Consider the following 13,470-nt stretch of genomic DNA (forward strand, 5'->3'; position numbering starts at 1 on the left):
TTCTTTTTTTTTTGTTTTTAAAACGCGAAAGGTAATAGATCATCATGACAGGAGCCAACAAAAAAAATATATATATATATAATGATGGTGATGTTGTTGTGATGAAGGTGATGAAGATGAGATGATTCGATGGTGATCTCAAAGGTTATGGTGGGTTTTCATTGTAAATGGGTTTCGATAACTCAAATGAATTTCGGTTGATAATGGGTAAATGGTTGTAGTGATTCACGGTTGTAGAAGAGTAAATCAAGTGGTGGTGGTGGTGATCGTTGAAACTAAAACAAGAGGAAGAGATATGGTGGAGATTGTGGTGGTTGCATGTGGTGGAACCATGGTGGTTCTTCGGTGGTATAGGGTGGCGGTGTAGATGGTTGTTGGGTTGTAGTTCGAACCTCAATAACAAACAAGAAAAAGAATAAATGATGGCCGTGGTTTGGTTTCTTACATTCGAAAAGAAGAGAGGGATAGATGAAGTAGAGAGAGAGTAAGGGGATGCTTTGGTGGTGGTGTGGTGACTGGTGGTGTTTGCAGACGGTGGCAAGGTGGCTGTGGTGAATGTTGGGGTGGTGATATGGTTTGTTCATGTGTGAGTGTAGTGTAAGTATGTATATGTTATACGTAGTATATATATATAATTTAGAGTTACGTATTTTATATAATATAATATAATTTTAATAATAAAATCTAACATTCATTCAATCAGTGACATGAATCGTCCATCAAGCACAGTAAAATAAATAGATCAGCAGTCTCTTTGTTGGATGAATGTGCCGACAGTTTTTACGGGTGTGTCCATTGCTAAATAGTTATCGTATAAAAGTGCTCCTAAAAATCTCAAATTTTTAGATTAAATATATTTAATTATTTCACTCATTAGCTGTATGAAACCTGATCAAAAAGGTTCTATAATTATTTATTTTCTGTTCCAATTATTATGTACGGAGTACAAAAATTTAGGTTGAAAAGGAAAAAAAAACATTTATCAAAACTATCATCTTTTTAATCAAATTATGTACCAATTTTTATTTTAAAACTTCATATATATATATATATATATATATATATATATATATATATATATATATATATATATATATATATATATATATATATATATATATATATATATATATATATATATATATATATATATATATATATATATATATAAGACCTATTTTAAAGATAAATACACGTCAACCGAAAGTTACAGACATTTACAATTTAAGTTCAAACTTAATTATATTTAATATACACTATGTATATATATAAACAGTTTTAAATAACAAAATTTACTACGCAAATAAATATATATTAAATAATTAGATTAAATATAACAATATATATATATATATATATATATATATACAAGTAATATACATATATTATATATAATAGTTTTTATTACAATGTATTTTATTTTACATATTTATTTATAATAATAAATATATTTAATAGTTTATTAATGTTCATGTTATTATATATATATATACATATATTTATATATACACATATTTACATATATCCATATATTTACAAGCAATGGTTTGTGAATCATCGGGAACAGTCAAAAGGTATTTGATTATATAAACACAACATTACAGACTTTGCTTATCGTGTCGAAATCAATAAAGATTAAGTTTAAAATTTGGTCAGAAATTCCCCGGTCATCACCGTACCTACCCGTTAAAGAAATTTCGTCCCGAAATTTGAGTGAGGTGGTCATGGCTAACAATAAAAATGTTTTCATGACGAATATGAGTTGATAACTTGAGTTTATCATCATTGAGTAATATGGATAAAATAATTCGATTATTCGAAGAGTACAAATGAAGCTATCACCAAAGAGTGAAATAGAAAAGTAAAGATTTATCTTAACTTTTGACAGAGTCAGGGTTGAATTTCGGAATTCAAGGGATTTAAAGAAAATCTTCGAAACCTAAAAGATTTGATTCTTCAGCGAGTAAGGAAATTAAGATCTCTATAATTAAATACGGTGATCTGCCTTGATTACACTGTCTGATATTTCTATTATAAATTAAGCTCTTCCGTTCCATTATTCTCACCATTCCTATAATTTCTTTCTTAGTTCATACATCCAAAAGATTGTGAAAATGCTTAGTCCAGTTCTAATTCCTAATATTTCCCTAATTATTATTTCTGTCATCCTTCTTTTCAATCTTCCATCAGAAGAATCTGTTTACTTCTACTATTACTTTGGGGTGATACTATTTTTAATTATACCGTGTCTTTATATTGCTATTCGTATTAATATCCATGGTTTATAATTTCTGCGTTGTTGGATTTTATATCTTCCCTTATATTTCAATGTCCCTGCTTCTGTCTCCTATAATTATTGTCATCCACAGTTAATGCGCTCTCTTATTTGCTGCAATTTATACCCCTTTTTTATTTTGGAGCTTCATGCTTTTGTTTACTTTTCACAAGTAATGGTCCAGAATTCATAGGTATGGAGTTTTAAATTATCATAATATACAAGGTAGAAAGGAAAGGTAGTAGCAAGATTTGTTTTGTCAAATTACCTGAATCACTGAGAATAGAACTATCAAGAATATATTTTCTTGATATGTTCAGAAGTTAAGCAAAATGAAAGAGTTATGTAACATGGCACATGATGACGTTATGATCTGTGAATCATCACGTCCCATTAGAAACGTGTATACACTGGGTCGTGGATTGATTCAAGATAATATATATCGATTTATTTTTGTACATCTAACTGTGGACAACTAGTTGTAGGTTACTAACGAGGACAGCTGACTTAATACACTCAAATCTTTAAAACATAATAAAAATGGTTGTAATTATATTTTGATCATACTTTGATATATATGTACATATTTGTATAGGTTCGTGAATCGATCCGTGGCCAAGTCTTATTTCCGAGGAAGGAAATATCTGTGAAAGTGAGTTATAGTCCCACTTTTAAAATCTAATATTTTTGGGATGAGAATACATGCAGGTTTTATAAATTATTTACAAAATAGACACAAGTACGTGAAACTACATTCTATGGTTGAATTATCGAAATCGAATATGCCCCTTTTTATTAAGTCTGGTAATCTAAGAATTAGGATACAGACACCCTAATTGATGCAAATCCTAAAGATAGATCTATTGGGCCTAACAAACCCTATCCAAAGTACCGGATACTTTAGTACTTCGAAATTTATATTATATCCGAAGGGTGTCTCGGAATGATGGGGATATTCTTATATATGCATCTTGTTAATGTCGGTTACCAGGTGTTCACCATATGAATGATTTTTATCTCTATGTATGGGATGTGTATTGAAATATGAAATCTTGTGGTCTATTATTACGATTTGATATATATAGGTTAAACCTATAACTCACCAACATTTTTGTTGACGTTTAAAGCATGTTTATTCTCAGGTGAATACTAAGAGCTTCCGCTGTTGCATACTAAAATATGGACAAGATTTGGAGTCCATATTTGTATGATATTGTGTAAAAACTGCATTCAAGAAACATATGTCGATGTAATATATTTCTATTGTAAACCATTATGTAATGGTCGTCAATATATATTTAATATAATTATAGACGGAATTAAAAGATAATATTAAATGATTGATTTATCAGATACATTGTATGATTATAAAATTTGATATGTATGAGTTATTATATTATATTTATCATTAATAGTATTAACATTGTTATAACTAGTAAGATGTATTATTATTCTTAATTTTGATTAATTGGATATCGAAAACACAGAATCAATTAAGGATTTATATCACTCTCAACCTGTATCAAATTGAAGAATTCGTACAAATCATGACATCAAGATAACAAAAACGTCCAAATTCTTTTAACAACTATTATCTTCTTTTATTTCTTTGTTTTCTTCCTTCTGGCTAGAATATCTCGGTCGACACCACAAATCTACAAAACAAAATGTGATCAAATTATTATTTCAGTATTTCACAGAAAATATATATATAATTATATATACCAAGCATATAGATAGAGATTTATAAATTTTCATTCAACATCACCATATACTTATGTTCTCGGTTCCAAGTTCCAAACTCATCTGCCATCGAGCTCACACACCACCTTCATTCAAGCTTTGAAATACCATCGATCACCCTTGGTATTGTTAATCGAGACAACCGTCGACCAACCTTCTTCACAACCCACCACCCTCACTGTCCTCCATCACCTTAGATCACCTTCGATATTTCTTATCTTTAAACCAATCAAACAACCTTCACCCACGAGAGTCACCAACACCACATAAACTTCCATTCTTTCTTTATTTTCTATTGAACAATTAGAATCAACATCCTCACCATCTTTAAGCCACTTTAAAACTATCATCAACCAATATCTCTTTTTAATTATCAACCAACCAACATCCCTTATATATATATATATATATATATATATATATATATATATATATATATATATATATATATATATATATATATATATATATATATATATATATATATACATAGACTTATACATAAATTAAAACTTAAATATCTCCCTAGTTTCCTCATCGATCAACCCATCAGACCACCTCCTTGAAGCGAATTATGTTTCACATTTTCCAGTTTCTGCTACCTGTTGCAACCGAAACCCTGAACCCCATGATATATATTTTTTTTCCTCTAGTTAAACGTTTATTCAGATTCCGAGTATTTTTAGGTGTATAACTATATGCATCCATCTTTTCTTTCGTAGATGAAGTGCAATTGGTTCATCCTCTCGAATGAGGTGTTTTCAAGAATCATGAAAGGTTTGAACGTAGATTGTAATCGTCAAGATACAAATGAGGTTTAAGATGAAATCAAGTGGCAAACTTGAAGAATTGTTTAGTTTAATATGTTATAATCAATATTTTAATTCATTTTAATTGTCCATTGTTATTAGTCCACAGTTGATAGTCCACAGTTTACAGTCCAATAATTCATATATAGTTTAATTTATAATATTCGAATTAAGTAATACGTATCATGACCCGTATACATCTCAGACTCGATTACAACTCAAAGTATATATATTATTGTAGAATCAACCTCAACCCTGTATAGCTAACTCCTGCATTACTGCATATAGAGTGTCTATGGTTATTCCAAATAATATATATATATATATATATATATATATATATATATATATATATATATATATATATATATATATATATATATATATATATATATATATATATATATATATATATATATATATATATATATATATATATATATGATATGTCAAAACCTTATATACATGTCCCGATATTTAAAGTGCGTAAAATAAATAACAGAAATTAAATGACGATAAATTAAATGCGTAAAGTAAATAACATAAATTAAATGACGATAAATAAAATTGCGAGAATATAAATTGCGATAAATAAGCTGCGATAAAATAAAATGTAATACGGAATTAACAGTTAGCTAGGAACAATTAGCTAGGATCTTGTTAGCGTGGTTTCTTAACAAAATTTCATATCGTTAATTAGTCTGTTTCTAATCAATTTTTATTGTGTCCATTATTTCTTCATTATGCCACTTGTTGGATTCTGAGAGATCAAAATCCAAATATCAAATTGAATTTGAATGAAAATAGTTATTCTTTGGTGAACGGATACGTATATCGGTGGTTGTAAATAGAATAGTAAATGATCGTTGAATCAAATTCGAAGAATGTACAGTGTAACTTATTAATGTGAAATCTAAATATTCCTCGGGTATTACCTACCGGTTAAAATATTTTCATCATTAACAGTTTGTACGAAAGAATTTTTAATTACAATTTTTATGAAAATATATATACATATATATTTTCTTCAGATGTAATCATAGATTTAATGAGTCAATATGATATTAAACTCATTTGATTTACCGTTAGAATAAGAATACATAATCTCTAAAACATTAGAGATTACATAATCGCCATATCGAACGAAGATAAATGATGTAGAATGATTCGTAGAATGATGATTATACTCGAGGTACGGAATGAGATGTTGGGGCATGTGATGTTGAAACTTGGGTTGTTTGTGGTACTGTTGGTGCCGGTGATGTTGCTGAAGCTGGTATGTTTTGCACCATATTTTTCAAGGCTACAACTGGGGCGCGAAGCTCGTTGACTTCTTCTATTACACCGGGGTGATTGTCGGTTCAGACGAGCGGACGAATAAGATTTAGAATTTGAGAGAGTATATAATCATGACGAGATACTCTGGAGATGAGAGAGAAAATGGTATTACGAACAGGTTCACCGGTAAGTGCTTCAGGTTCTTCGTCAAGAGAGCAATGTGGTGGATGGAAGGGATCACCTTCATCTTGTATCCAATGATTGAGGAGGCTACGAACCCATCAGATGAATTGGGGATGGTTGATTGGTTGATTCATTCTGGTGACACTGCCTCCGGGGCTTAGGTGAACATCCATGTCGGAATAGCTATCGGAATAACTATCGGAATAGTTATCGAAATCTGAGGGACTCGAATTGGTTGAGGGATTCATCTCGTACGATGAGATGAAGGAATTTCGATAAGAAACAGATTATAGGATGTAGATTAGTACCCTGCATTACATAATTTACATATGCATACATAATACTAAAATCCCTTAAGTTACGGAGAAATCTACGGAATATGCCAGGCAAGGTTTACAGTAACAGATACGCTAAGATATAAATTTGTCTATACACTATGTATGCAATCAATGCAGTAAAATGTGTCTAGACTAAGAATGATAAACAGGTAATTTCCTAAGGATGATAAGTAGATGATTTTCGACAAAAATGATAAGCAAAACTTTTGACATGCAGACACGGTCGAAGTCCAGACTCACTAATGCATCCTAACGACTATCAGTTAGACACACTAATGCAAGACCCGGTTCGCTAAGACCACCGCTCTGATACCAACTGAAAGGACCCGTCCTAATCCATCTGGACGAAGTCTTCAACAGCTGGTCCCATTGTGAGGTTCTGACCTCTATATGCCATGAACGACTCCATGTAATATGAGCAAATGCACAGCGGAAGATTTCTTTCATACCTGAGAATAAACATGCTTTAAAGTGTCAACCAAAAGGTTGGTGAGTTCATAAGTTTATCATAAAACAGTAAAATTTATCATTTTGATAGACCACAAGATTTAAATCCTGCATGGTACAAATGGGCCCGAATCCTATACCCACCTGTAATGCACATGCGATATCTTTTAAATACAGTACACCTTTCTCGTGTACACAACCATTTTTCATAAATCTTAGTAACCGTACACATATCTTGTGCACAAAATAACATACACATAACCTGTGTATAAAATCATTCTCTCGATACATAACATTCATATCAACTAGTGGCAATTATCATGTCCACATAATTCAATGGTGGCAATTATCATGTCCACATAATTCAAAGGTGGCAATTATCATGTCCACATAATTCAACGATGGCAATTATCATGTCCACATAATTCAATAATAATCCGCAGAACTTCTGTCTGCATAATAATTCATTTAAGGAATGTTTTGCTTGTGTCTATCTCATCAAACATTTATAAAAGCATTTCATGTATTCGCATTTTAAAATATATTTCAAAAAACATTTAATAAAGCAGTTATAAAAACAGCGCATGTATTCTCAGTCCCAAAAATGTAAAGAGTAAAAGGGAATCAAATGAACTCACACATATAAATATTGTAAAACAGTTAATAAAGCATTTGCATGTATTCTCAGCCCAAAAATGTAAAGAGTAAAAGGGATTCAAATGAACTCACCTATTGTATTTTGTAGTAAAAATACATATGACGACATTTAACAAAAGTAGGGTTGGCCTCGGATTCACGAACCTATATCATTTGTATATAAATTAAAATATATAATGAAAACTACATAAATTTATCTATTAATATATATATTTGTAGTTATTTAGGGTTTATATTAAATTCCATTTAAAACATATATTTATATTGTCTCTCAAATTATATGTTATATATATTTATTTTGTATATATATTTATTTTGTATATATATTTTAAAATAATTAATATCTATTCATTTAGTTATATTAATATGTATATCCATATATATATATATATATATATATATATATATATATATATATATATATATATATATATATATATATATATATATATATATATATATATATATATATATATATATATATATATATATATATTATGTTTGAAAATCAATAGTTAGTTACATGTAAATATTTATCGATATAATGTTAATATATAGTTATATGAGATATTAATATCGTTATAGTGTATGTACTAAATACATTTTGTATACAAAATATTTACTTGTTAAAAATGATAGTTTTGGTATTAATGAGTTTCTAATAATAATAACTTTATTAATAATGATAATACTAATAATAATAGTAATAATAAAATGATAATAATGATATAACTACCTTCAAAGCTTTTCTAAAAAAAAAATATGGCATGAACTAGGATTGAACTCACGACCTTCAATTAACCAGACACCCTCCAAACCACTCATGTATCTGCTGTTTGTTCTGATCATATATGCAAACTCGATCTATTTAACTCATTTATCCTCTTGGTTCCATCAACGGCCCAACAGAAAATCCAATCAATTAATCAACCCAAGCTCTCAATTAAAACTCGACCTAGTATCACTATCATTTACGGCCCAGATTAAATAAATAAGGAATCAAATTATCCATTTCATAGTATTCTTTTTCTATCAAACATCTCAACGTCACTTTTGAGTGACTTAATATGTCGGCCAGAAATCATCAATATATCCTTATTAATTAATCATCAAATCTAGTTGGAATCCATCGTCATCATAGATCATCATCTCCCATAATCATATTATCGCTACTCATCATCATATTATAATGCATAACCATCATCTAACCGAATTTAATTCCCATCACAACCTCTAACTTATTCGTGAATCACTATCCCCATCATCATACTTCTTTATCATAAAAAAAATTATGTTTTCACATTTCAACTTGCAAAACAAAAGATTTTTCCATGAGCTAGTTTGTCCCCACTAGTATTGATTGTATGGTGATAAACTTTAGATAATAATAGCCAAACCATCCAAATTATCGAATATATAAACGAAGCACAAATTCAATTACACTTACTTTTAACATGTATTCGGCCCACTTGTCTAAAGAGTGGGTAATATGTCGGCATCTTTATCATTTGGGTGGGTCAATTTCTTTGAAAAGTTAAAGCATTCGTCACTTTCTTTATGTGATATAATAGCATGTTTCAAGTAACATTTATGTTTGTCACTTACATAATAAACGTCATTTTTGATCAATTTTGTAAAAGAGGCGGAAGAGAGCAGCTGCAGCATCGAGTGGCGCTTGACTGCTTTTAACAAACCATCAAACAGGATCAAACAACGAGGGTAAAAGTGGCGAGGATTTTAGGTTTGAGTTGTGTGGGATTTGAATACAAACGTAAACAGAAATAAGTATAGCAGAAGTATAACAAATGTTGATGGTGTGGTGAGGTTTCTTTGTTAACAGCAAAACATATAGAGGTAACAAGTGTACCAGGTTTGTGTGTTTTGTTTGGTCATTCACGAAGAAGATATAGTATAGAGAGAGAAGAGATTAAAGGTGGTGTTGAAGGTGGCAGTTTCTGTGGAGTCCAATAGTGATTACAAGGGTGGTCAATTATGATGATGATTGAGGATGCCGTGGTAGTTAATCGGGAGGCAAAAGAAATACGGGTTCAAATTAGTAGACGAGAATGATAGCTGGCGGATTTGTTGTTGTTGAATGAACCATGAGGTGCTGGAAAGTTTGATTTAAGCAGATATTGAATATAGAAGTAGCAACAACATTAAACAGTTTATAGTGAGGGTTGTTTTCTATGGTTCTTGAGTAGTAAGAAGGTGATGGTCAAGGTGGTTTAGGTGTTTCGAAACGAAAACAAGATTAAGAGAAAGAGAGAAGAAGAAGATCAAATGGTGTCTTCGATTACAAGTATTATGAAGTGATCGATTGTTTTGTAGCTTAACAAACTCGACAAGAATCATTCGCTCAGTACTGAAATATATTAGAAAATTAAAAGGAGAAAGAGAAAGCTAACAGAAATTGTTATCTTGTGAGTAATCCTGGAATCAAATGGTACTGGTTTCAGATAGAGAACAGTTTGCCTTTAGCTTAGACAACGACTTGAAACAGAAATACGTATTCTTCTTATAATTATTTCTTGTATATACCGTAATAATATATATATAATATTTGTATATGTATTTATATATAATTCTGTATTCTATATGTATACACTGTATATATATATATATATATGTATATATATTTCAGTATACATGTCTTTATATATATATATATTTATAATTGAATGTTGTATATGTGTATGTTTATTTTATAGTTAATAAATATTAATACTAATACTAATTCTATTATTATTTATATTAATACAAATAGTAATTATGTTTATAATATTTATAAGATTCATAGAAAATGATAATAACAATATTATTAATAATAATAAAATTCTATTAATGATGATAATGATAATGATAAAAATAGAATGATAATAATAATACATTAATATTGATTTTTAATGATAAAGGTAAAAATAATATCTGGTAATTATACAAATACTAAATAAGATATAACAAGTTACATGTATCAAATTTCATATCTATATTTTTATATTACAAATAATAATATTAATAATATAGTTATTAATATTAATGAAAGTAATAGTAATAATAATTTTAATATATTATTTATCTTAACTTGTAATTAAATATATTAATATTATATTATTAATTTAAAATGTTATATATACTACATATTTAATTACACACAATTGTTCATGAATCGTCGGGCATAGCCAAAGGTTAATTGATTACATGAATGATATTCCAAAACTTTTAAAACAACCATAACCTTTATTTTATCAATAAAGGTTTTAAAAACATTACGTAGATTATTAAATAATGATAATCAAAAATATTCTGTTTACACACGACCATTACATAATGGTTTACAATAGAAATATATTGCATCGACATATGTTTCTTGAATGCAGTTTTTACACAATATCATACAAACATGGACTCCAAATCTTGTTTTACCCATAACTTCTTCATTTTAAATCCGTTTTGAGTGAATCAAATTGCTATGGTTTCATATTGAACTCTAATTTAAGAATCCAAACAGAAAAAGTATAGGTTTATAGTCGAAAATTTAAGTTACATTTCAATTACTAAAGAGGTAGTCATTTCCGTCGAAAGAACGACATCTTGATGACCATTTTGAAAAACATACTTTCACTTTGAGTTTAACCAAGATTTTTGGATATAGTTTCATGTTCATATTAAATATCTTTTTCCCAGAAGATCAACTTTTAAATTAAAGTTTATCATAGTTTTTAATTATCCAAACCAAAACAGCCCCCGGTTTCACTACGACGGCGTATATCCGATTTTATGGTGTTCATCGTGTTTCCAGGTTTTAAATCATTAAGTTAGCATATCATATAGATATAGAACATGTGTTTAGTTGATTTTAAAAGTCAAGTTAGAAGGATTAACTTTTGTTTGCGAACAAGTTTAGAATTAACTAAACTATGTTCTAGTGATTACAAGTTTACACATTCGAATAAGATAGCTTTATATGTATGAATCGAATGATGTTATGAACATCATTACTACCTCAAGTTTTCTGGATAAAACTACTGGAAATGAGAAAAATGGATCTAGCTTCAAAGAATCCTTGGATGGCTTGAAAGTTCTTGAAGCAGAATCATGACACGAAAACAGTTCAAGTAAGATTTTCACTCGAAATAAGATTGTTATAGTTGTAGAAATTGAATCAAAGTTTGAATATGAATATTACCTTGAATTAGAAAGATAACTTACTATAAATAACAAAGGTTCCTTGATCTTAGATGATTACTTAGAATGGATTAGAAAGCTTGGAAGTAGACTTGCAAACTTGGAAGTATTCTTGATTTTTATGAAACTATACTTATGGAATTTATGAAGAACACTTAGAACTTGAAGATAGAACTTGAGAGAGATCAATTAGATGAAGAAAATTGAAGAATGAAAGTATTTGTAGGTGTTTTTGGTCGTTGGTATATGGATTAGATATAAAGGATATGTAATTTTGTTTTCATGTAAATAAGTCATGAATTATTACTAATATTTTTGTAATTTTATAAGATATTTCATGCTAGTTGCCAAATCATGGTTCCCACATATGTTAGGTGACTCACATAGGCTGCTAAGAGCTAATCATTGGAGTGTATATACCAATAGTACATACATCTAAAAGTTGTGTATTGTACGAGTACGAATACGGGTGCATACGAGTAGAATTGTTGATGAAACTGAACGAGGATGTAATTGTAAGCATTTTTGTTAAGTAGAAGTACTTTGATATGTGTCTTGAAGTCTTTAAAAAGTGTAAGAATACATATCAAAACACAACATGTATATACATTCTAATGGATTCGTTAAGTCTTCGTTAGTCGTTACATGTAAGTGTTGTTTTGAAACCTTTAAGTTAACGATCTCAATTAATGTTGTTAACCCAATGTTTATTATATCAAATGAGATGTTAAATTATTATATTATAATGATATTATGATGTATGAATATCTCTTAATATGATACATACATTAAAATATCGTTACAACGATAATCGTTACATATAAGTCTCGTTTCGTAATTCTTGAGTTAGTAGTCTTGTTTTTACATATGTAGTTCATTGTTAACACACTTAATGATATATTTAAATATCATTTTATCATGTTAAATATAGTGTATCAATATCTTAATATGATACATATGTATTTAGTAGACGTTATCATAACGATAATCGTTATATATATCATTTCGAGTTTATTAACTTAGTAATCTCATTTCTTATGTATATCACACATTGTTAATATACTTAGTGAGATACTTACTCATCATAATCTCATGTCAACCATATATATATGTCTATATATACCACAACATGTAGTTTTTACAATTTTGTAACGTTCGTGAATCGCCGGTCAACTTGGGTGATCAATTGTCTATATGAAACTTATTTCATTTAATCAAGTCTTAACAAGTTTGATTGCTTAACATGTTGGAAACATTTAGTCATGTAAATATCAATCTCAATTAATATATATAAACATGGAAAAGTTCAGGTCACTACAGTACCTACCAGTTAAATAAATTTCGTCCCGAAATTTTAAGCTGTTGAAGGTGTTGACGAATCTTCTGGAAATAGATGCGGGTATTTCTTCTTCATCTGATCTTCACGCTCCCAGGTGAACTCGGGTCCTCTACGAGCATTCCATCGAACCTTAACAATCGGTATCTTGTTTTGCTTAAGTCTCTTAACCTCACGATCCATTATTTCGACGGGTTCTTCAATGAATTGAAGTTT

Source organism: Rutidosis leptorrhynchoides, chromosome 1 (assembly GCF_046630445.1).
Source record: "Rutidosis leptorrhynchoides isolate AG116_Rl617_1_P2 chromosome 1, CSIRO_AGI_Rlap_v1, whole genome shotgun sequence".
Lineage (NCBI taxonomy): Eukaryota > Viridiplantae > Streptophyta > Magnoliopsida > Asterales > Asteraceae > Rutidosis > Rutidosis leptorrhynchoides.